This window comes from Hemitrygon akajei, chromosome 4 (assembly GCF_048418815.1).
Source record: "Hemitrygon akajei chromosome 4, sHemAka1.3, whole genome shotgun sequence".
Lineage (NCBI taxonomy): Eukaryota > Metazoa > Chordata > Chondrichthyes > Myliobatiformes > Dasyatidae > Hemitrygon > Hemitrygon akajei.
Genome location: NC_133127.1, coordinates 41387679 through 41411318, shown reverse-complemented (window position 1 = coordinate 41411318; position 23640 = coordinate 41387679). Strand labels below are relative to the sequence as shown.

Below are 23640 nucleotides of genomic sequence, written 5' to 3'. Positions count from 1 at the left end.
CTTTCAGTGGTTGTATTGGGAGATCACTGTGGCTATCTTTTCTAAAACAGACTATTTCCATTCTCAGGAGCATTTGGATCCACCCCCAGCACAACAGCTCCAAAGATATATATGGTCCAGCACCATTTTGATACTTCAAAGGAATTGTAGGTATAAATGCAGGTTGTTGACATTAACTGGTTAGCTGTAGGACATATGTGTCTTTTGAAATTCCTCAGCTATTTGTGTACACACCTCCTCCTTCTTTGACTATGCTGTAGACTATTGTGGAGTGTTCAGCATTGCAGCGATTGTTGATTAGGCTCCAGGATGCTGCAGTGAGCAGGCCATTGTGATTTAATAGCTTGTGCTTTTTAGGAATGCTCTCAGTGATCAGTCATAAAATTGCTGGAGAAGACAGGTAATGGTAGCAATAATAGCAAAATTCTGGAGGAACTCAGTAAATAAGGTAGCATCTATGAAAGGGAGTGGACAGTTGAAATATTGGATCAAATAATATCCTTCATCTGGTCTGAGAGATGGAACGGAGATGAGATGAGGGGAAGGGATGGAGTAAGAGATGGCATGTGCTAAGTGGATCCAGGTGAGGAAGAGAGATTGGCAGATGGAGAAGGGAAGAGTGAAAGTAGAAACATGAGCTGGGAGGTATAAGTAGAGGCAACAAAGAGATGCAGATGTTGGAATATGATAGGAAAGGAAGGTGGAACATTAAACCAAATACAGGAGGTGGTGTGGGCAGATGGGAATAGTTTGGGGAGGGAGAAGTGTGTAAATGATGGACAAATGAAGTGACTGGAGAGGAGAAAGAAGGGAGATGGTAGATAACAGTATGATTTTTGATTAACAATTTGAGAATCATTCAATTGTGTGAGGAAAAATCTTTCAGCTGTTCAATCAGAGTCAGAAGTGCAGGGAACCTGTATTATGGATGGGAGTCTGTAGAGATAATTCACTTGATGCAAACTCTCTGAGATGCAAGAGAATAGTAAAGAAAGTGAGATGGTTATGGAAATAAGTTTATGCCAATAATTTATGGAAGACTACAAGGGAAAAGGCTTACAAAGATCTTCTCTGAAGATGCATCTTACAGATATGGGAACTCGCAAGCAGTTCCTTTTCATTTGGAAAATGGGTAGTGATATTTCCTTGATTGTGAACTAAAATAAGCACTAGAGTATTGAAGTTAACGGAAATGAATGCATTGTAGGTAAAGAAGAATGACTGATAATCTTAGATCAATTTACCAATGGTGATTATAGCCATCTCCATCCCTGTGTTAAGTTGATTCTAGCATGGCTAAGTTTTGTATCTGGTGATGCACCTTGGTCTTGAGATTTTCTATGTACTTATGTTCTGTGTGTTTTCTTTCATCTTATGTTTCATCTGTGAAGGAGCAAAAGTAACCATTAGTGGTGTATAAATTTCTTGAAAGAAATTGGGCATAAATCAGCCATTATACATAGTAGGAATTTCCTTTGTTCTTTTAAGCCAGACTGCTGAAGTATGGAGCCTTGAATTGGATTCATGTGAAGAAATCTAACCATGGATTAAAGGATATCTTCCACCTTCACTTTCCCACACTCTCAGGGTTTTGGGTTGAATAGTGTAATATTGGACAGTATGAAATTCTTCAGCCAGTGAAGTCCTTTCTGTAACATTCTGAGAACTTGGCAATTGAATGTAATATTGTTCTGAATAGCTTTAGTAAAGGAATTTATTTGATGATTTTTTTTTCTTTTTCTACTTTGTACATTTTTCTTATGGTACAAAAGGAACTACTGTTTCTTCCATTCCTTTCCATTTTGACCACCATGTGACCTTCCCCCAACGTTCCATTTCAGACAGTGCCTGAGGCACTGTCAATATGGAGGAAGACTGAAAAATTACACGAGGACACAAATAACCTTTAATGGGCAAATAATTATCAGTTAAGGTCCTCATGGGTGATTCTGATGTACATTTTGGTTGGTAGAATAGTGAGTGTCAGGATGCACATCAAAGTGATATAGGCTTATCTTGGAGTACTAACACATAAACAACTAAAATTGTACAGTTAGCAAGGTCATCAGAAAGGAAATGAGCGCTAGCGGTTTGTAAGAGAGTTCATGCCAACATTGTATTGAACACTGGTTAGAGAGCAATAGGGATATTCTGTGCATTTCTAGTCACCATTGTTACAGTGCAGAGGAGAACTGATTAAGATCTTTAACAAAGTGAAAACAAACTACTAGAGGCCATTAATAGAAGATAGAAATCTACTATGAAGAAACCTTGAAATCTATTAGGAAGTTCAGCTGAAAATTATTTACCTAATGAAGGATGTGGATATCGAATTGCTCTCACGGTGAGTGGTTGAGGCGAACTGAATGTGTGTATGAGACATTGGAGGCCACTCAGACCATTGAGTTTGCTCTGCCAGTCCATCATGGCTGAGTTATTATCCCTCTCAACCCCAATTTTTCAGCCTGCAACCTTTGACATCCTGACTAATCAAGAACCTATCAACCTCTGCTTTAAATATACTGTACTCAATAACTTGGCCTCTACAGCTGTCTGTGTCAGTGAATTCCACAGAATCACTACCCTCAGTCTGAAGAAATTCCTCCTCATCTCTGTTCTGAATGGTTATTCCTCTGTTCTAGGCTGTGCCTTCTGGTCCTAAACTTACCCACTATAGGAAACATCCTGTTTATATCCACTCTATCTAGGGCTTTCAATGAGATGCCCCTCATTCTTCCTTACTCCAGCGAGTATAGGCTGAGAGCCATCAAACGCTTCTCATGTGTTAGCCTTTTTATTCCTGGTACTTCCTCTGGGCCCTCTGCAATGCCAGCATGTCTTAGATAAGGAGCCAAGATCTGCTCATATTACTCCAAGTGCGGTCTGACCAATGTCTTATAAAGTCTCAGCATCACAACTTTGCTCTTTATGTTCTAGTCCTCTCAAAATGAATGCTAGCATTGAATTTGCCTTTCCTACCACTGACTCAACCTGCAAGGTAACCTTTAGGGAATCCTGCACAAGGATTCTCAAGTCCTTTGTACCTCTGATTTTTTTTGAATTTTCTCTCCATTTAAAAAAAGGACCTGCGCCATTATTCCTTTTACTAAAGTGCATGACCATATACTTTCCTACACTACATTCTATCTTGCCACTTCTTTGCCCATTTTCACAATCTGTGTCAGTGCTTCAACAGACTCCCTGATTCCTCAACACTTACCTGCCTCTCCATCTATCTTTGTATCGCCTGTGAGAAGATGGCATGGTCCAGGTGATGAGGATCTTTGGTAAATACTACCTTCTTGAGGCAGTGACTCTTGTATAGACTATCAGTGGTGGGGGGCAATGCACCTAAAATCCATTTCTGTCTGCAGCTTCTTGCATTCCTGCACATTCAAATTGCCATGTCAGACTTGTGTTGTATCTTCTCATAATGTAACATTAGCATTCTGCCACAGGCCAACATCCCTAGTTAAAATCTAGTTAGATAGATAGATAGATAGATACTTTATTCATCCCCATGGGGAAATTCAACTTTTTTCCAATGTCCCATACACTTGTTGTAGCAAAACTAATAACATACAATACTTAACTCAGTAAAAAAAATATGATATGCATCTAAATCACTATCTCAAAAAGCATTAATAATAGCTTTTAAAAAGTTCTTAAGTCCTGGCGGTTGAATTGTAAAGCCTAATGGCATTGGGGAGTATTGACCTCTTCATCCTGTCTGAGGAGCATTGCATCGATAGTAACCTGTCGCTGAAACTGCTTCTCTGTCTCTGGATGGTGCTATGTAGAGGATGTTCAGAGTTTTCCATAATTGACCATAGCCTACTCAGCGCCCTTCGCTCAGCTACCGATGTTAAACTCTCCAGTACTTTGCCCACGACAGAGCCCGCCTTCCTTACCAGCTTATTAAGACGTGAGGCGTCCCTCTTCTTAATGCTTCCTCCCCAACACGCCACCACAAAGAAGAGGGCGCTCTCCACAACTGACCTATAGAACATCTTCAGCATCTCACTACAGACATTGAATGACGCCAACCTTCTTAGGAAGTACAGTCGACTCTGTGCCTTCCTGCACAAGGCATCTGTGTTGGCATCTGAGTTAGACTCAGAAGGACACACGGTCAGTTTCTAAACCTGGCACTTGCAGTCGGATTCAGGCAAGAGATTACCTGGAAGAATGAGGCAACAGTTTAAGCATGTTCTCAAAGTTCTGTGCAAAGATACCACATCCCTACTCGATGTGTGAGAACCTCTAATATGTGACTGTTCAAAGTGGAGAACGAGCATTTGAAGAGGCGCTGAGAATCTTGTGTCCATATGTGGAAGCACCTCAAAGCAGTGGAAGGAATGTGCAAAGCAACTCCAACCTCATGAGTTGGCCTCAAAATCTATTTGTCAGGAGAGCTATTGAATGTGGAATATGCTGCACTTAAGTATTATCCTTGATTCATGCATATCTCTCATGGAGCTGAAATTCGCAGCTATCTGACTCAGGAGAAACTCAAGATTCCCTGTCATTAGGAACCATTATAGTTCCAGCTAATAGCCTAAATGTGCCAAAGAGTTACTCATAGGTGACTGGCTCATGGTTCCATCACACTTAACAAAAGAGGTGAAAATTTTCTTAAGACAGAAATGTAATCAAAAGGATTTTATTTAATGGTGGATGGAGTGGCTGTCAAAACATTAAATGAATTCAATCAATGTTTAAACTGAACTTAAATCTGCTTCAATTTTTTATATATTGTAGATGAAAATGTACTACTGTTCTTGCAAATGATGCATTTGGTGCTAGTCCAAATTTAAACATCGTAACTGGAAAAACACATCTATTAAATGTTCTGCTAATGCATGCCATTATCTTGATTCTGTTTTTTTTTTCTTCTAATAACTAAATTGAATTTTGAGCAATAGCAACGAATTATTTCTTCCACAATATTGTCGGGTTATAAATTGGATTCCATTGAGTGCCTGGAATATTGATTCCATGCCCAAGTGACCTCTGTAGCATTAGGGTATGTACATCAAGGTTGGTTTAAAGGACCCATTAATGACTGTCAGTCATCCACTTCCCACTGGGAAAATATCGATGAAGGACATGGGCACATCTTATGTTATGGATAAAAACATTTTTGAACCCTATTCAGAGGGGTTGGTGAGCAGCTGCTTCTGTGCTGGAGTCTAGACTAGCAGTTTACGACCCAACTAACAAGAAGAGGCATTTTTTTGTTCAAATTAAGTCAAAAGGGCATCATCTTAAGAGCAGGAATGCATGCAATCCCAACTTTAATAACTTAAACAATGGTTTAGTATTTTCTAAGCCAGCAATGAGTACATTTTTGTAAAGGGGGTCTGATTTAGTATCTCTGCCATTTCCGAGGGCCACTCATGTGATATACGTTGCATTTTAATCATGTAAAAGTAGCCTTGCACGTTTTTCTCAAATGTAAAGACAGAATTGCCATAGATATTTTTTATTATTTTGAGATAATAGCATACCCTTCTGTTCCTATGAGCCCACGCTGCCTCATTTACACTTGTGAGCAATTAACCTACGAACTCGTGTGTCTTTGAAATCTGGGAGGAAAGTGGAGGACCCAGAAGAAACCCACATGGTCACAGGGAGAACGTACAAATTCCTTACAGACAGCAACAGAACTGAACCCGGTTTGCTGGCCCTGGAAAAGAGTTACGCTAACCACCACACTGCTGTGCCGCACTGAAATCTTGCTGGATCATCGCTGCTCTCTTGTTACTATCCCATACTGCCCTTCACATTTCCACCTATCCTGTATCCCGGTGTTAAGGTGTGACAGACCTGTCCCGACCAGTACTGTTGCTCAGTGCTCTACAGTGACAGCTTGTGCCCACCAGGAGTGTAGCTCAGTGTTTTATAGTGTCGGTCTGTACCAACCATTTCTGTATTCCAGGATTAAACAACAATGGTTTGCAAATACCAGTAACTGTACCCCAGTGTTACTCAGCACATCTGTACCCCACTGACTGTAGCCTGGTGTTATACAGAGACAACCTGTCACCTGCAGTACTGTACCCCAATATTACATAGACCTCTACCTGCCATCGTAAGACCCCAATGTTTTAGGCGTAAAATTGTCTGCACCGGAGATGTTACCCAGTGTTATACAGTTAGATATTCCACCAGTAGTGTGGCTTTGAGTTATACGGTAAGGACCTATCCCCCATGGGTACTGTACCCACGGCTATACACTGACAGACTTGTATGTTATGATACTGTTGCCTTGTGTGATACAATGAAGGTCCTGTCCCCAGTGGTACTGTACCTACATGTTAGTTAGTGCCACACCTCACTCTTGTACTGTTACAGACCTTTCGCCATCAGTACTGTAACCCGAGGACAGCAAGGGCTAACTTGAATGTCAGGCACCAGTCCTTAAAGATCTGCATCACTCTGTCTCTTTGTGACCATATTTAGGGCATGAGCTCACGTGGTCTGCCACATAGGAGAGAGACGGGGAGAAATTGCTTCACTGCGAGTGTTGTGAATCTTTTAGAATTTTCTACCTTGCCATTCTGTGAGTGCTCAGTCAAGTAACCGCTTGTTGTATTGGCTTGTGAACAGGCTGCTTTGCAGGCCCCATTTCCTCCTCCTCGTAAAATGGTACTCATTTGATATAAATGAACAATTAGGGAAACAATTTAATTACTGCAGAAATCAAACATCATTGCTTTCCATCACTTCAGGGCTTGCTGACACTCCAGCCCTCCCAAAATGTGTTAATGTGAAAAATGAGAGTAATTGAAGTGTAAAAGTAATATGCCTTTGAATTGAGAATCTCAAATGCACCTTAAGTGAACTTTCTTTCCTCATTAAACTCAATGAGTATAATTGTGTAGGAACTTCCCCATACTTTTGTTCATTGTCCATTGCGTCCTCAAGGCTATCTGATTGGGAAGGCTGATCTAGCTGGGACCACTTTTCTCCTCAGACAAGGTCTACACAGTGACTAGACCTCAGATGGTGTTGCACAGAATCAAAGCAGTAACAATTTAAATGTTTCAGCCCTTGTTAGAATTTAAAACTAATACAATTGAAGCAATTAATTTAACAAAAACTCAGAAAAGGCATTTGTATTGAAAACTGTTAAATTAAAGCAAAATAATTAAAATAAATATTAATTATCAGAATTTAGGGAGGTTATGCTTCAGTTATATAGCTTTTTTGCAGTCAGATCCTCAGCACAATGTGCAGTATTGATCTCCTTAGTTAAGGAAGGACATCATTGCTTTGGAAACAGTTTAGAAGAGAAGATTTATTGGATTTAAGCATGGAATGGTTTACGGGGAAATACTGGGCAGGCTGGGCTTCTATACAATTGAATTTAGAAGAACAAGAGGAGACTAGATTGAAACATATGAGATGCTGAGGTGTTTTGACAGGATGGATTTGGAGAGAATGTTTCCAGTTGCAGGAGAATTTTGAACCAGGGTCATTAAAATAAGGGCTCATCTATTTAATACAGAGGTGAAATCATGAGTCTTTGGAACTTATTTCCTCTTTATAGTTTTAAGGTAGAACTGATTAGTGTTTTCAGAAGGTTACTAATGGGAATGTGAAATTCAAGTTACAGACAGCAGCCATGGATGGTGGGATAATGCTGATACATTTTGTGTATGTGAAATATAGAGATTTAGAAAATAAACACATTGAGGAGATTAGCATGGATTTATGAAAGGAAATTCAGATAATCATACAGCACAGGAAGAAGCCCTTAGATCTATCATCTCTGTGCCCACTATCAATTTTGTATCTACACTGATCCTAATCACCAGCTCTTGGTCTGTTGCCTACTGTGCCTTGGCAATCCAAGTGCTCCTCTAAATACTTTTTAAATGTTGTGGGATTAACTGCTTCCATCATGTACTTAGGCAGTACATTCATCTTTGACTAACCTATTGGGGTTCTTGAGGATGCATCTACCAGAGTAGATGAGGGAGAGCCAGTACACGTATTTGGATATCAGATTTCCAGCAGCCTTTTAGTAGCATCCCATCCTAGTGGGATGGTTAAAGCGTATGGAATTGGGGATTAAGAAATAGTTAATGGATATAATGCTAAGGATATCTGTACTCTTCTCAGGTTTGCCTCTGTTAGTAGTGGGTTGCTTAGGGATTGGTTCTGTCCATAATTCATTTTGACAATTTGGCTGAGGGTATGAAATGCAATATTTCTAAACTTGCTGATAACAAAGAACTAAATGGGAATGTGAGTAGTGGTGAAGATGGAATGAGGTTTCGGGGGAACGTGGAGAAGCTGAGTCGGTGGCCAATAACATGATAGACTCCCAAATCAGTCATTTTTTTCTTCTCCTCCCTGCTATCAGGTGGAGAATGCAAAAATTCAAAGATATGCAGGGCAAGGCTCAAGGACAGCTTCTATCCCACTATGGCATTGTTGGGGGAAAAGAAGTGATCTTAATTATTTTTTAAATTGTTTTGAGGTTAGGAAATGTTGTACTTCGAAGTGCTTTGGAGTGTGCTGACTCTGAGGTAGGTGCTAGAGAACTGCATGGTCTTTCTTTAACGTTGCCTAAAACCCTAACTTGACAGAGTAACGAATAAACAAAAAAAAAACAAACAAGGAAGTAGCATTGACTAGTCTGTTTCTTTTTTATTAATAAATCACAGATTGAAAGTTAGGAAAAGTTGCAATAATGAGCTTCTGTTAACCTCTGTTCATCATTAAATTAATGAGTATTTTAATACCAAGTGTGGCAGATATAGGAATATGTCAACACTTGTATTACTAATCACTACAATACGTGTAGGATTCAATGGATTGCAAATGCAAATTCAGTTCACTTTGGAAACTGACATATCATCCTGTGGAGGCCAAAATATGTGCTTTGCCAAAATTCCTGCAAGGTATCAAATTTTCTTTTAAGGACTCTGTTGGATTGAAATGCAATATAGAGTTAAAGTCTGATTTCCAAGTAAAGTACTCAGAACAGTTTATATACAAGTAGTTGACATCTTCCACAATTGAAGTTAATAGATTTTGAGAAAGGCATTAAAAGAGCTACAAACGTTTTGTAATTAACTCTGCATTTGATCATGCATTCTATAAAGGCGTTCCTACCTTAAAGAGGGTAATCGTCCTGTCTGGTGCAGTGTTTTTCCGACTTGCAGCCCATACCTTTGACTGAATCTTCATGATTAAGTTGTGAAAGATCTTCAGCTTCCAGTGATGTTAGTAAACAGACTGAGCAACCAATCACATTGAATACTTATGGATAGGCAGCCAAGAAGCAAAATGTGGTAACTTCTACTTCACAAAAAGACCACTCGACAACTTGATGGCCAAAAGAGAATCTTTATCTGGGACGGCAAAAGATATTTACAATACAGAGGCTTCCAGGTACCTCGTGCGGCATGGGTGGAGGAACTATATACAATGCATACTGAGAGTAAAAAGAGCGGAAGTAAGGACCCCGCCAACCCCGGATCCCGCCTCTTGCTACCAACAGCTTCCCAATTAGTATTAACTTACTTTTAATAATACTCACATTACAACACAAAAGCTTTTAATTTAATATATCTCTTTAAACATTGTTGAGGGTGTAAAATGAGGATTGAAATGTACCCAATGTCCCATAGAAGCTGAAATATCATGAACAAAGATGAAAAGAAGTAGCATTATTTTAAATAAATGTGGAATTTCGAAGTATTTATCTTGAGGAATGATTAACATGCATATTTTTTTCCAGAGCCAAAGAGCTTTTTAAGCAATGGTTATAGCTTTATAACTAAAAGGGTGGTTACATCTAATGCAACAAGGTGCAATATTTTCAAGGGTTTTTGAAGTGATGATGGTGTGAAAGTACCATAAATTCAAGTCAAATCCTGTTTATTGTCAACTGCACAAATACATCCCTGCATGGCTGCAATGGAAAGATTTATTTGCAGTGGCATCACAGGCATATAGCATTGGAGACACAACATATTACAAGAAAACATAAAGTTAATTTGCATTATGCCACATTTCACAAGAAAGTACAACATCTGAGTAATATAAGAGTCTATTGTATTGCAAAGTGGTCCTGGTGTTGTTCTGTTGAGGTGGTGATCAGAGATGTTTAGCTTAGTTCAGAAAGCAAATGGTTGAAAGGAAGTAGCTATTCTGGAATTTAGTAGTGTGAAGCTTCAGGCCTCTGTACCATCTGACCAATGGTAGCTACCAAAAGATGACATGACCTAAACAGTGGGGAAGTTTGATAATAGGTACTACCTTCCTGAGGCAGTGCCTTGAGTAGATACTACCAGTGGTGGGGAGGGATGTGCCTATATTAACAAGTTCTCATCAGGTCACAGATTTCTCCAGATTACATGGTGGTAGGCCATGTAATTGCGGATGATGTGTTCTTCATGAGTAACAGGAGTGCAAAAAAGATGAGGAGAGGGCGATTGGGACTTATGGGATTGCTCCCCTGTGCATGAATCTGATGGGCTGAATGTTCTCCTTCAGGACCTTTACAAGTATTGTACCTTAAAATGAGGACACTTTATCATGTTGATATCCACCTTTGATGTGTTGAGAAGATTAGGATTTAGCAACCACTTTTTATGTGCCAGTTAGAATGCCTTGTGTCCTACAACCAATTAAATATTTCTGTACTAATTTTCCAAGTTGCCAAGTCAAGTTTATTGTTATGTACACACGTAAGGTGAGATATAGCTAAAATAAAATTACTATGTGCAGCACCAACATAGACAAGTATGTATGGATTATAGATTATGCATAAATTATTTGTGAATGATACAAGACATTGAAACGTTGAGGAAAATAAAGACTGCAAGAACAAGATCTTGGTTATCAGATTGATTCAGGAACTTGATGGTTGTAAGAAAGTACCTATCCCTAATGGTGTGGGACATTAGGATTATTTATCTGCTGCCTGATGATAGCAGTGAGAAGAGGGCACGATCCAATTCATGGGTATCGTTGATGAATTAGCATTTCCTCTAGATGCTGTCAGTGGTGGTGAGGATTGAGCCTGCGATGGACTGAGCTGCATCTACAGTTATGCAGCCTCTTGTGTTCCTCTGGAGTTACCATCCCAATCCATGAGGCAGCCAGTAGAAGTCTGCTTGAGTATTTTGTGACATGTCAAATCTCACTAGCTTCTAGGAAAGTGGTATTGTGGAAGATCCCACTGCTAGCAGTTTGCTGTTGTTCCTGATTCTCCAAAAAGAAAAAAACATCTCATTCACACAGAATCAGAATCAGAATCCGAATCAGGTTTATTATAGATAGATAGATAGATAGATAGATACTTTATTCATCCCCATGGGGAAATTCAACTTTTTTCCAATGTCCCATACACTTGTTGTAGCAAAACTAATTACATATCACCGGCATGTGACATGAAATTTGTTAACTTAGCCAGCAGCTGTTCAGTGCAATACATAATTTAGCAGAGAGAGAGAGAAAAAAATAAAACATAATAAACAAGTAAATCAATTGCATTTTATAAATAGATTATTTTTAAAAATGTGCAAAAACATAAATACTGTATATTTTTTTAAAAGTGAGGTTATGTCCAAAGCTTCAAAGTCCATTTAGGAATCAGATGGCAGAGGGGAAGAAGCTGTTCCTGAATTGCTGAGTGTGTGCCTTCAGCCTTCGGTATCTCCAACCTGATGGTAACAGTGAGAAAAGGGCATGCCCTGGGTGCTGGAGGTCCTTAATAATGGACGCTGCTTTTCCGAGACACCACTTCCTAAAGATGTCGTGGATACTTTGTAGGATAGTGCCCAAGATGGAGCTGACTAGATTTACAACCTTCTGCAGCTTCTTTCAGTCCTGTGCAGTAGCCCCTCCATACCAGACAGTGATGCAGCCTGTCAGAGTGCTCTCCACAGTACAACTATAGAAGTTTTTGAGTGTATTTGTTGACATGCCAAATCGCGACAAACTCCTAATAAAGTATAGCCGCTGTCTTGCCTTCTTTATGACTACGTCAATATGCTGGGACCAGGTTAGATCCTCAGAGATCTTGACACCCAGGAACTTGAAGCTGCTCACTCTCTCCACTTCTACTTTCCCCATTACAAACCATACTTCCATCATTCTGCTGCGCACATCCTGGCAGCTACCACAACTGTTCATGTTAGATCCTGAATGCTTCACAGGTGCAACTACCAAGCAACATTAGATACTGAGCCACATTAGGAGATATTAGGAGAGCTGACCAAAACAAAGATTGGGCATTGAGGAGCATCATGAAAAAAAAAGATAGGTATAAATAGGAGAAGTTTATTGGTCCAAAACTTAGGGCCATAGCAACTGAAGGCACAGCCGTTGATAACATTTGGTGAAGTTTAATAGGCTATAACTGGAGAAACTTGGATAACTTAGAGAGTTAAAAGGCCTCATTTGGAAACAGTGTGAAGATGCTGATATCTGCTCAGTTTGTTATACATAGACTTCCCTCAAAATGATTTAAAACATAACCAGTCAGTTCCTTTCCATCTTGTTATACTTGAGCACAACCTCAGAATAGAGCGGTGTCTTTTTAGAATGGAGATAAGGAGGAATTTCTTTAGCCAAAGAGTAGTGAATCTGGAATTGGTTGCCACAGGCAGCTGTGGGGGCCAAGTCTTTATGTATATTTAAGGCAGAGGTTGATAGATTCTTGATTGGTCAGGGCATGAAGGAATATGGGGAGAAGGGGAAAATGGATCAGCCATGATGATATAGCAGAGGAGACTCGATGGGCCAAATGGCCTAATTCTGTTCCTATAGCTTATGGTGTTTTTAATCTGAAAAATTACTTCAGGGAATGTTACACTCGTTTTAAGGGACTCTTGGGTGTTCTAATAGGCACATTAAAGGTGCTCTTTAAATGCAAGTCTTCTGATTACATCAAAGTCAAATGGAGAACAAAATGTCTTCAGTTTGTTATACAATAATTCTAAATTCCTGAGGGAGGCAATCCAGACCATCAGTCATGACAGTGCATCAGTCTCATTCCTGTACTCCTGCAATTTACAGTATTCTCTCTCATACACACCCATTAATTCCTTTAACTCTTTTTACTATTACCCTACACGAAAGGGAGCTTACAGAAACCAGTTATCCTATGAGCACTTACTTGGGATTGGGTAGGAAATTAAAGGAGGATACCCATGCAGTCATCTACAAACTTCACATAAACAGTACCAAAGGTCATTTCAGGATGAGATTACATCCTTGGACCTTTGATATTCAGAACAGAGATGAGGAGGAATTTCTTCAGACAGAGGGCAGTGATCCTGTGGAATTCATTGACACAGACCTTTGATATTCTTTAGCTCCTTTCTTCCTTCTTCCACGTCTATGGTGTGAAAGTACAGCTGATATTCGCTCTTTCCATATGTCATTTCATTAATATGCCTACCCATTTCCCATCTTCTGTTTTCATCTTTTTCATTGGGATGAGGGTGATGCTGGCAAGGCAGGCTTTTGTACTCATTCCCAAATCTCCTGGAACTATTGGTAATCAGGAATAAAGTCAACCACACTGCTGCTGATTGAGAGTTACGTCTGAAGTGAACCAGATCTTTCCTGAAAGATGCTAGCTATATATATCATTTTATCTGCCAATCCAGTAGTGTTATGCTCACTATATCAGCCTAATGTTAAAAAATAGTTGATTAGCTTCAGTTTCCCAGCTGCCGTGAATAGATTTAAGCTCGTCTCCATTGTACTAGCCTGGACATGTACATTCCTGGCTCAATAATGTGACCATTGCAGCCTTTTACTTCTGTTTCTTCCTTTTGCCCTAATTCCCTTTGACAAGCTGCGTCTTCTTTTTCCTCGTCATCTTTTTTTATTCCCTAGAAGCTATGTACAGAGCCATTGTTCCAGCATTAAACTGGTGTGAATAATGAAATGGCAGCACCAAACTGCTTTTTCATATTAGAAGCCTCAAGAGAATGCACGTTAGCAATTGACTGTATCTATCACCAGGTCTCTTTGAATCTTCCTGATCTATCACCCTGGAGAAAGCAGGTCAGATTGGAGGCATTCCCATAGCAAAGATCTTTGCCACAGCCACTTATGTACAAAGTCAGCACCGCAGGCAAAAAGAAGAAGACGAGAGCTGGTGACAATTTGAGTTCACTTTTCTTTTAATGCTGATTACCGTGACTTAAGCGTCCTGCTTTGTCTTTCCTGATTTAGAAACTACAGAGAGAATTGGCCAGGCACAACCTCTAACAGATGTTCCAGTTAAATTGGCGGAGAGAAGCTTCCTGGGTTTCACCTTTAAACAAAATAGTCTCCTGAGACCAAGTGGTTTCCATTCCTGAATCACTGATATCTGAACTCAGAAAACAGACAGCAGGAATTGTCCCTGGTAATATAAAAGCTGCATTTACTGGAGATACAAACATCTGGAGGTGTTATTATACTTCATCCCTTCTTTCACCTTGTAACATTTATCTGTAATTTTCCTTGCGTCTCTGAAGTTGCAGTTTATTGGCTCCCAGTAATTTTTCTACATTAATTTAAACACTGTTAATTTATTGTAATTGATTTAATAGTCTCAACTCTCCACTCTGTAATCACTGCAAGCTGTGGCCCTTGCGAGTATTTGCCCAGAAGGTTAGATAATTGTTATAAGCTGTGATGGTCAAGATTTTTACCATTGGTTAATCTATCATGGAACCTAGTACAGTTGTATCCTCACATTAGCATAGTTATATTGCTTGCATTGTTTTAGTAATCATGCTTTTAATTAAAGCAAGTGTAACAGATTTTTACCAAAACTTCATTCATAAGCTTATGCTTTAATCTGTAGCTTGTACTGTTATTTATTCAATGCAAAAGACTGCATTTTCTTAACACACAAAATGCTGGAGGAACTCAGTAATCCAGGCAGCATCTATGGAAAAGGGTACAGTCGACGTTTCATGCCAAGATCTTCTCCAGTCCTGCTGAAGGTCTCTGCCCGAAACGTCGATGGTACTCTGTTCCATAGATGCTTCCTGGCCTGCTGAGTTCCTCCAGCATTTTGTACGTGTTGCTTGGATTTCCAGCATCTGCAGATTTTCTCTTGTTTGTATTTTGTTAACGTTATTACATATTAACAATGCACAGAATGAAGGTAACACTTCTTCCTTTTTCAGCTACATTTTTCTTTGTATTTTTGAACTTCCTGTGATTTATTTTTTTGTGATGGTGTGATCTTCAAAGCAACAGGAAATCTGAGTCAGTGTCATTGCAGTCTCTGGTGGGTTCAGTCCTGTTTCAGAAACTGAGAGCAAAACTTAGTCATAAAACATTGAAGAAGCTTCTTTGAGCCCATTGAGTCTGTGCCCAATGATCAAACTTCCCCTTCATCCCTTTTACTCCCCCATGTACCTATACACCATAGAGAGCATTCTGTCTAGCTATCAGTTAGTCCTGACGAAGGGTCCCGGCCCTAAATGTCGACAGTGCTTCTTCCTATAGATGCTGCCTGGACTGCTGTGTTCCACCAGCACTTTGTGTGTGCTGTCCAGCTGTATCACAGCTTGGTATGACAGCTGCTTTGCCCATGACCACAAGAAACTACAGTGTTGTGGACACAGCTCAACCCATCACGGAAAATGGACTCTGTCTATACTTTCTTGCTACCTTAGTAAAGGGGCCAGCATAATCAAAGACCTACCAAACCAGAACCTTCTCTCTTCTCTCCCTTTCCATTCAGCACAAGATAAAATAGCCAGGAAGCACGTAGTACCAAGCACAAGGACAGCTTCTACTAATGGTTCCCTCATATGATGAGATGGCTTCCTAACTTCACCATCTCCCTCGTTATAATCTTGCTTTACCTGCGCCACATTTTTTCTGTAGATGTAATATTTTACAAGGTACAGAATGGACGGGTTACACCTGAACCCGAGGGGGACCGATGTCCTTGTGGGCAGGTTTGCTAGAGTTGTTCAGGGGGATTTAAACAAATTTGGCACGGGGTTGAGAAGCAGAGTGGTGAGGCTGAGGATGGGGCAGTTGGTATGCAAACTGAGTCGGTGTGCCGTGAGATTGCTAGCAAAGACAGGCTGGTGATAGGGCAAAATTGCACACAACAGCTGCAGTGTTAAAGGAGGACAAAGTTGAAAAGAGTGATGAATACAGGACTGAAGGTGTTATATTTGAATGCATGCAGTATATGGAATAAGGTAGATGAACTTGTAGTGCAGTTACAGATTGGCATGTCTGATGTGGGATTCACTGAATCGCGGCTGAATGAAGATTATAGCTGGGAGCTTAGCATCCGAGGATACGCATTGTATTGAAAGGACGTGCAGGTGGGTCTTGGTAAAAAGTGTAATCAAATGTTTAGAAAGGAGGTGACATAGGACTGGAAGGTGTAGAATTGTTGTGGGTAGAGCTAAGAAACTGCAAAAGACCCTGATGGGGATACTGTATGCTTGGATCTCTAAACAGCAGAAAAGATGTGGGCTACAATGTACAATGGGAAACAGAAAATAGAAGCCAAAAGGGCAATGTTACAATAGGTATTGGGGGATTTCAATATGTTAGGTATATTGGGAAAGTCAGGTAGTTGTTGGATCCCAAGAGAGGAAATTTGTAGAGTGCCTATGAGATGGCTTTTTAGAGCAGCTCATGGTTGAGCCCAGTAAGGGATCAGCAATTCCGGACTGGATGTTGTGCAAGAACCTAAACTGATTAGTGAGCTTAAGGTAAAGAACCCCTTGGGTAACAGTGATCACAATATGATAGATTTCTCTCTGCAACTTGAGAGGGAGAAGCTAAAGTTGGATGCATCAGTATTATAGTGGAGTAATATAAAGAGAAAAAGAGAGGTGAGAGTAGTTACTGGGCCATTATAAAATGATGCTGGAGAGGTAGTAATGGGGTACAAGGAAATGGCGGATGAACTGAATATGTATTTTGCATCAGTCATTACTGTGGAAGACACCAGCAGTATGCCGGAAGTTCGAGAGTGTAAGGAGGCAGAAGAGAGTGAAGTTGCCATCACTAGGGAGAAGGTGCTTGGGAAACTATTAAGTTTGAAGGTAGATAAATCACCTGGACCAGATGGACTACTCCCCAGGGTTCTGAAAGAGGTGGAAGCATTAGTAATGATCTTTCAAAAATCTATACATTCTGGTATGGTTCTGTAGGACTGGGAAATTGCAAATATCACTGCACTCTTCAAGAAGGGAGAGAGGCAAAAGAAACAGGAATGTTAGGCTAGTTATTCTGACCTTAGTTGTTGGGAAGGTGTTAGAGTTGTTTGTTAAGGATGTGGTTTTGGGGTAATTGGCGACACGTGATAAAATAGGCTGAAGTCAGCATGGTTTCCTTAAGGGAAAATCTTGCCTGACTAATCTGTTGGAATTCTTTGGAAGAAGTAGCAAGCAAGATAGACAAAGAAGAATTGGTGGACGTTGTGTACTTGGATTTTCAGAAGGCCTCTGATAAGGTGCCGCACATGAAGCTGCTTAGCAAGTTAAGAGCCAGTGGTATTACAGGAAAGATACTAGTATAGATTGAGCCTTTGCTGGTTGGCAGGGAACAAAGAGTGGAAATAAAGGGAGCCTTTTCTGGTTGGCTGTCAGTCAGTAACTAGTGGTGTTCAACAAGGGTCTGTGTTAGGACTGTTGTTTATGTTATATGTCAGTGATTTGGATGATGGAATTCATGGCTTTGTGGCCAAGTTTGCAGATGACGCAAGGATAGGTGAGGGGGCAAATAGTATTGTGGAAGCAGAGAGGCTGCAGAGAATTTAGATCGATTAGCAGAATGGGCAAAAAAGTGGCAGATAGAATACGGTTTTGGGAACTGTAGCATCATGCATCATGCAGAAGAAATAAAAGTGGAGGCTATTTTCTAAATGGAGAGAAAATACAAAAATCTGAGGTGCAGAGGGACTTGGGAGTCCTTGTGCCGGATTCCTTGAAGGTTAATTTACAGGTTGACTCAGTGGTGGGGAAGACTAATGAAATCTTAGAATTCCTTTCAAGATGACTAGAATATAAAAGTAAGGCTATAATGCTGAAGCTTTATAGAACATTGGTGAGGCTCCATTTGAAGTATTATGAACAGTTTTGACCCCCTTATCTAAGAAAGGATGTGCTGACACTGGAGAAGGTTCAAAGGAGGTTTATGAAAATGATTTTGGGATTGAAAGGATAATGATACGAGGAATGTTTGATGGCTCTGAGCCTGTAGTCATTGGAATTCAGAATAATTGGGAGGGGATCTCATTGAAACCTATTGAATGTTGAAAAACCTCGATAGAGTGGATGTAGAAAGGATGTTTTCTATGGTGGCAGAGTCTAGGACCAGAGGGGACAGTCTCAGAATAGAGGGACATCTATTTGGAACAGAAATAAGGATGAGTTTCTTTTGCCAGAGTGGTGAGTCTGTGGAATTCGTTGCCACAGGTGGCTGTGGGAGGGCCAAGTCATTGGGTATTTTTAAGGCAGAAGTTGATAGATTCTTAATTAGTTTGGGCAGGAAGGGTTATGGGGAAAAGGCAGGGGAATGGGCTGAGTGGGAAATGGATCAGCCATGGTGAAATAGTGGAGCAGACTTAATGGGCTAAATGGCCTAATGAATCTGCTCATATATCTTATGGTCTTACTCTGCATTGTTATTGTATTACTTTGCACTCTGAAATAATCTGATCTGTATAAACAGTATGTAAGCTTTTCACTGTACCTTGATACATGTGACAATAATAAATTAATTCCAATTTTCTCCAGATTCTACTACTCAGATCCATATTAGTGGTAACTAACAGCAGCCATTTAACCTAACAACCTGAGTATCTTTTGGATATGGAAGCAAACCAGGGCATTTAGTGGAAACCCACAAGTCACAGGTGTGCAAAGTTGTGAGTTCAGGAACAATTTCCGTGGTTGAAACTCCATTGCCATATAACAAGAGTATTGTACAATGAGTGTCTCAGTCCTCTGTGCTCTCAAACAAATTTCAAAGATCCCAAGCACTATTTAATAGAAGTATACAAGGTTTGCCATAAAATATGAATGCCTGATAACTGGTAATGGTTTATTATTGTCACATGTACTGAGGGACAGTAAAAATCTTTGTTTTGCAAAATAATGTAAAACTTTGTTTTAATGATTTCACCACATGAGTGCATCGAGGTAGTATGAGGGAAAAGGAATGACAGAATGAAGTGTTACAATGAAAGTGCCCTGCAGGCAATAAAGTGCAAGGCTATGACGAGGTGTATTGTGAGGTCAGGAGTCACTGTACAGAGGTTTCATTCAGTAATTCTATAACAGGAAGATATAAGCTGTCCTTAAGTCAGGTGGCATGTGTTTTCAAGCTGTTGTTATCTCCTGCTTGATTTGGAGCGGGGGATGTGGGTGGTTGGCGCAGGGGAAGAGAGTATATGTATTTTATCAGTGTTGTTTGTGGGAGCTTGCTGTGCCCAATTTTTCAGCTGGATTTAGATCTTCATCACTGTAGTCATACTACATATGGTTCTGTTGCCTGGTGACTGCATTGGACAGTGTGTGGTTGTGCAAAGCATTTTACAATCAAATGAAATAAACATGATTTTCCTAATTTCTGATGAGATTAATTGTTGTTCATCAGCCTATGGTTTATATTATCCTTAATTTGGGAGTTCAGCAATAATTGCCCATTCCTAAATGGCCTTGAGAGGTAGTCATGAGCTACCTTATAGAATTGTGGCAGCCCCTGTGGTGAAGAAGCTCTCACAATGCAACTGGGGATGGGGGGGTGGTGTGTGCCACTTGGGGAGGGAATCTGGTGGTGGTCCTATTTGTTTGTTGCCCTTCTCTTTCTAGGGGCTTGCAGTCACAGGCTTGGGGTGTTGTTAGGATTGCAGACAGTGTGTACAGTGGCAAAAGTGCAGCACTGACGGAGGGATTGAGGGATTGAATATTTGTTAAGATAATACAAGCATTGCCTTGGGGCCTGAAGTGGTCTGTTAATGTACATTAACTTCGGGAGGCTGCTGAAAGAGGTTTGCTTTGTTTGTTCGGGTTGAGAGTTTCTGTGGTCACAGCCATCCAACAACCAACATGGTCTCCTATTAAAAATCACCTTGAAGCTACAGAGTATAACGCTACATCATAATTGGTAAAACAAGCAAATAGATTGTGCTTTGCCACACTTGTCTCTTATGCCTAATTGACATGAATTTATGAGCCACCCGTGCCTGTAATAAAGTCTAATTTTGGTTTGCTTCTGGGAGGTCTGAAAGAATGTGCACTCTCTGTGCTATATTTTTAGTAGTTAGTGCCAGTAGTCTGATGCATGCGCTAGCCTTGTCGCCATCTGACGTTAGCCTTTTAAACAAATTTTGGGACCCAAATATCATTGACAGACTCGGCATTATTGCACATCCCTGACTACCATCGAATTGGTTAGCTTACTTTATGGGGTGGGGATGAGTGAACCATATTGTTGGGACCAATGGTGGGACTCCTGTTAAAGGGCATTAGTTAACCAGGTGATAGAGTTTATCATAGTTAGATCATTTTGAAATCATCATTGCAGATGGTCATTTAAAATGAATCAGATCATTAATTCCAAATTCCATTGCCATGAGGTGAATTGATTATTTAATTGAATGCAGAACACTTGTTGAGGGGCCACATGGTAATTAGCTGTCCCTTTTCTCTGTCATCATTATTGAAAATTAAAATCAAAACCTACGGGTGATAAAATGACATAAAATGGACAAAATTATGAGGTAAGGTTAATGCTTAGTCTTTCTTCAGGTTTGGTGAATCAAGGACTAGAGGGTATAGGTTGAAAGGAAGATACGTAGTAGGAGCACAAGGGGCAACTATGTCATACAGAGAGTGTAATGAGCTCCCAGAGGAAGTGGTTGAGGCAGGTTCAACAACAACTTTTTAAAGCTACTTGGACAGGTACCGTATATGGATAGGAAAGGTTGAGAGGGATTTTGCCAAACTCTGGCAAATCAGACTGGCTTAGATGGGAACCTGGGTCAGCATGGACCAGTTGGGCTAAAGGGTCTGGTTCAGTGCTGTATGACTTTCAGATACTAAAATAAAAACTGCAAATGTTGGGAATACTTAACGGCAATCCACATATTTGGGAAGAGGAACAGAACTAAAGTTTTAGGTTAAAGACATCAAAATGCTTTTAATGCAAGAAGCATAGATAGGATGGGATTTCTTCAGTGCCTCTAAGAAGGGTTCTTGAAACAGTACATGGAGAGTCCAACTAAGGGAGAGAATGTACTGGACCTAGCTTTGGGAAATGAGCCAGGCCAGTTGACAGATCTGATATACTAGACACTTGAACACTACAGCACAGTACAGGCCCTTCAGCCCTCGATGTTGTGCCAACCCATATATTCCTTTAAAAAAGTACTAAACCCACACTACCCTTTAACCCTTTATTTATCTTTCATCCATGTGTTGCCTATCCATGGCCTCCTCTACTGTCAAAATGAATCCAAACTCAGGTTGGAGGAACAACACCTTATATACCAGCTGGGTAGCCTCTAACCTGATGGTATGAACATTGACCTCTAACTTCTGTTAATGCCCCCCTCCCCTTCTTACCCCATCCCTGACATATTTAGTTGTTTGCCTGTTCTCCTTCTCCCTCTGGTGCTTCCCCACCTACCTTTCTTTCTCCCGAGGCCTCCCATCCCATGATCCTTTCCTTTCTCCAGCTCGGTATCACTTTCACCAATCACCTTTCCAGCTCTTAGCTTCATCCCACTCCCTCCAGTCTTCTCCTATCATTTCGCATTTCCCCCTCCCCCAACTACTTTCAAATCTCTTACTATCTTTCCTTTCAGTTAGTCCTGACGAAGGGTCTCAGCCCGAAACGTCGACAGTGCTTCTCTTTATAGATGCTGCCTGGCCTGCTGTGTTCCACCAGCATTTTGTGTGCGTTGTTGTTTTCTTAAATACCCCTAATGTTTTAGCCTCCACCACCATCCCTGGTAAATCATTCCAAGCACCCACAACCCTCTGTAAAAAAATAAAATAAATACTTACCCCTGATGTCTCCCCTAAACTTCCCTCCTTAACTTTGTACATATGCCCTCTGGTGTTTGCTATTTGTGCCCTGGGAAACAGGTACTGGCTATCACCCTTTCTATGCCTCTCATAATCTTGTAGACCTCTATCAAGTCCCCTCTCATCCTTCTACGCTCCAAAGAGAAAAGTCTCAGCTCTGCTAACCTTGCCTCATAAGACTTGTTTTCCAATCCAGGCAACATCCTGGTAAATCTCCTCTGCACCCTCTCCATAGCTTCCACATCCTTCCTATAATGAGGTGACCAGAATTGAACACAATACTCTAAGTGTGGTCTCACCAGAGATTTGTAGAGTTGCAACATGACCTCTCTTCTCTTGAACTCAATCCCCCGTTAATGAAGTCTAGCATCCCATAGGCCTTCTTAACTATCCTATCAACCTGTGCAGCGACCTTGAGGGATGTATGGATTTGAATCCCAAGGTCATCCTGTTCATCCACACTCTTAACTAACTGACCATTAACCCTGTACTCAGCCTTCTGGTTTGTCCTTCCAAAATGTATCACCTTATACTTATCTGGATTGAACTCCATTTGCCACTTTTCTGCCCAACTCAGCATCCTGTCTATATCCTCTTGTAACCTTCGACAACCTACAGCTGTATCCACAACTCCTCCAATCTTCATGCCAACATTTTGAGAATAGTGACCACAATTCATTATGTTTGAAGAAAGGTATGAGTAAGGATGAAATAAGATCATACAGGAAGACACCAAAATGGGGATGGAGAAATTACACCAAGCTAAGGGGTATTGATTGGGAGCAGCTAAAGCTGGACAAGTGCATGCTGACATGTGTGAGTCGGTTAAGAAACAGTTGATCAAGGAAGGATCTGCATGTCTGTTAAGATAAAGGATCCTTCGGTGACCCAATAGGTCTTAGATATAGTAGGAAGTAAAAGGAAGCACGTGAGGTTTTGAAAGCTAAAATCAGATTGGGACTTTGTGGAATATAAACCAAGTAGGAAGTTGCTCAAGCAAGTGATTAAGAAGGCCAAAAGGGTCTATGAAATATCCTTGGTGGATCGCGTCAAGGTTAATCCCAAGGCATTTCATATACATTAAGCAAGAGATGATAACTAAGGAAAGAAGATAGGTCCATTCTTGGATAATGGAGGGAATTTGTGCTTAGAGTCAGAGCAAGTTGGGTGAGGTAATAAATTAGTGCTTTGTGTCAGCATTTACTGTGGGGAAAGAATTGGAGGACAGTGAAAAGAGAATGGGGCATGCTAATGTATTGGGACATTTTGAAATTAAGGAAGAGCCTGTGATGGGTCTTTTGAAAAGCATTGCATTGGATAAATCCCCAGGGCTTGACAGCATACAGTATATCCCCAAATATTGAAAGAAGCAAGTGAAGAATTGCTGGGGCTTTGATAAGGATCTTTGTGTCCTCACTGGAAACAGGTGAGATCCTGGAGAAATGGAGAGTAGCAAATGTTGTACCTTTGTTCAAGAAGGGAAATAAGGAAAATCTAGGTAATAATAGGTAGTGATCATCATTTCAGTGGTAGTGAAGCTGTGGAAAGGATACTGAGGGATAGGATTTGTGCACATTTGAAAAAGTGTGGG

The 23640-nt window shown here is 40.5% G+C and overlaps 1 protein-coding gene across 4 annotated transcripts in view; it reads left to right on the top strand.

Moving 5' to 3' along the window:
- Positions 1 to 23640, top strand: part of bmpr1ba (bone morphogenetic protein receptor, type IBa) — a 544116-nt gene that overhangs the window by 66855 nt on the left and 453621 nt on the right. The window contains exon 2 of one of the 4 annotated variants that reach the window (XM_073042438.1): positions 68 to 146. The exons of the other annotated variants lie outside the window; for them this stretch is intronic. The gene's annotated coding sequence lies outside the window, so the exon portion shown is untranslated. The remainder of the gene's footprint in view (positions 1 to 67; positions 147 to 23640) is intronic. 4 annotated transcript variants of the gene reach the window in all.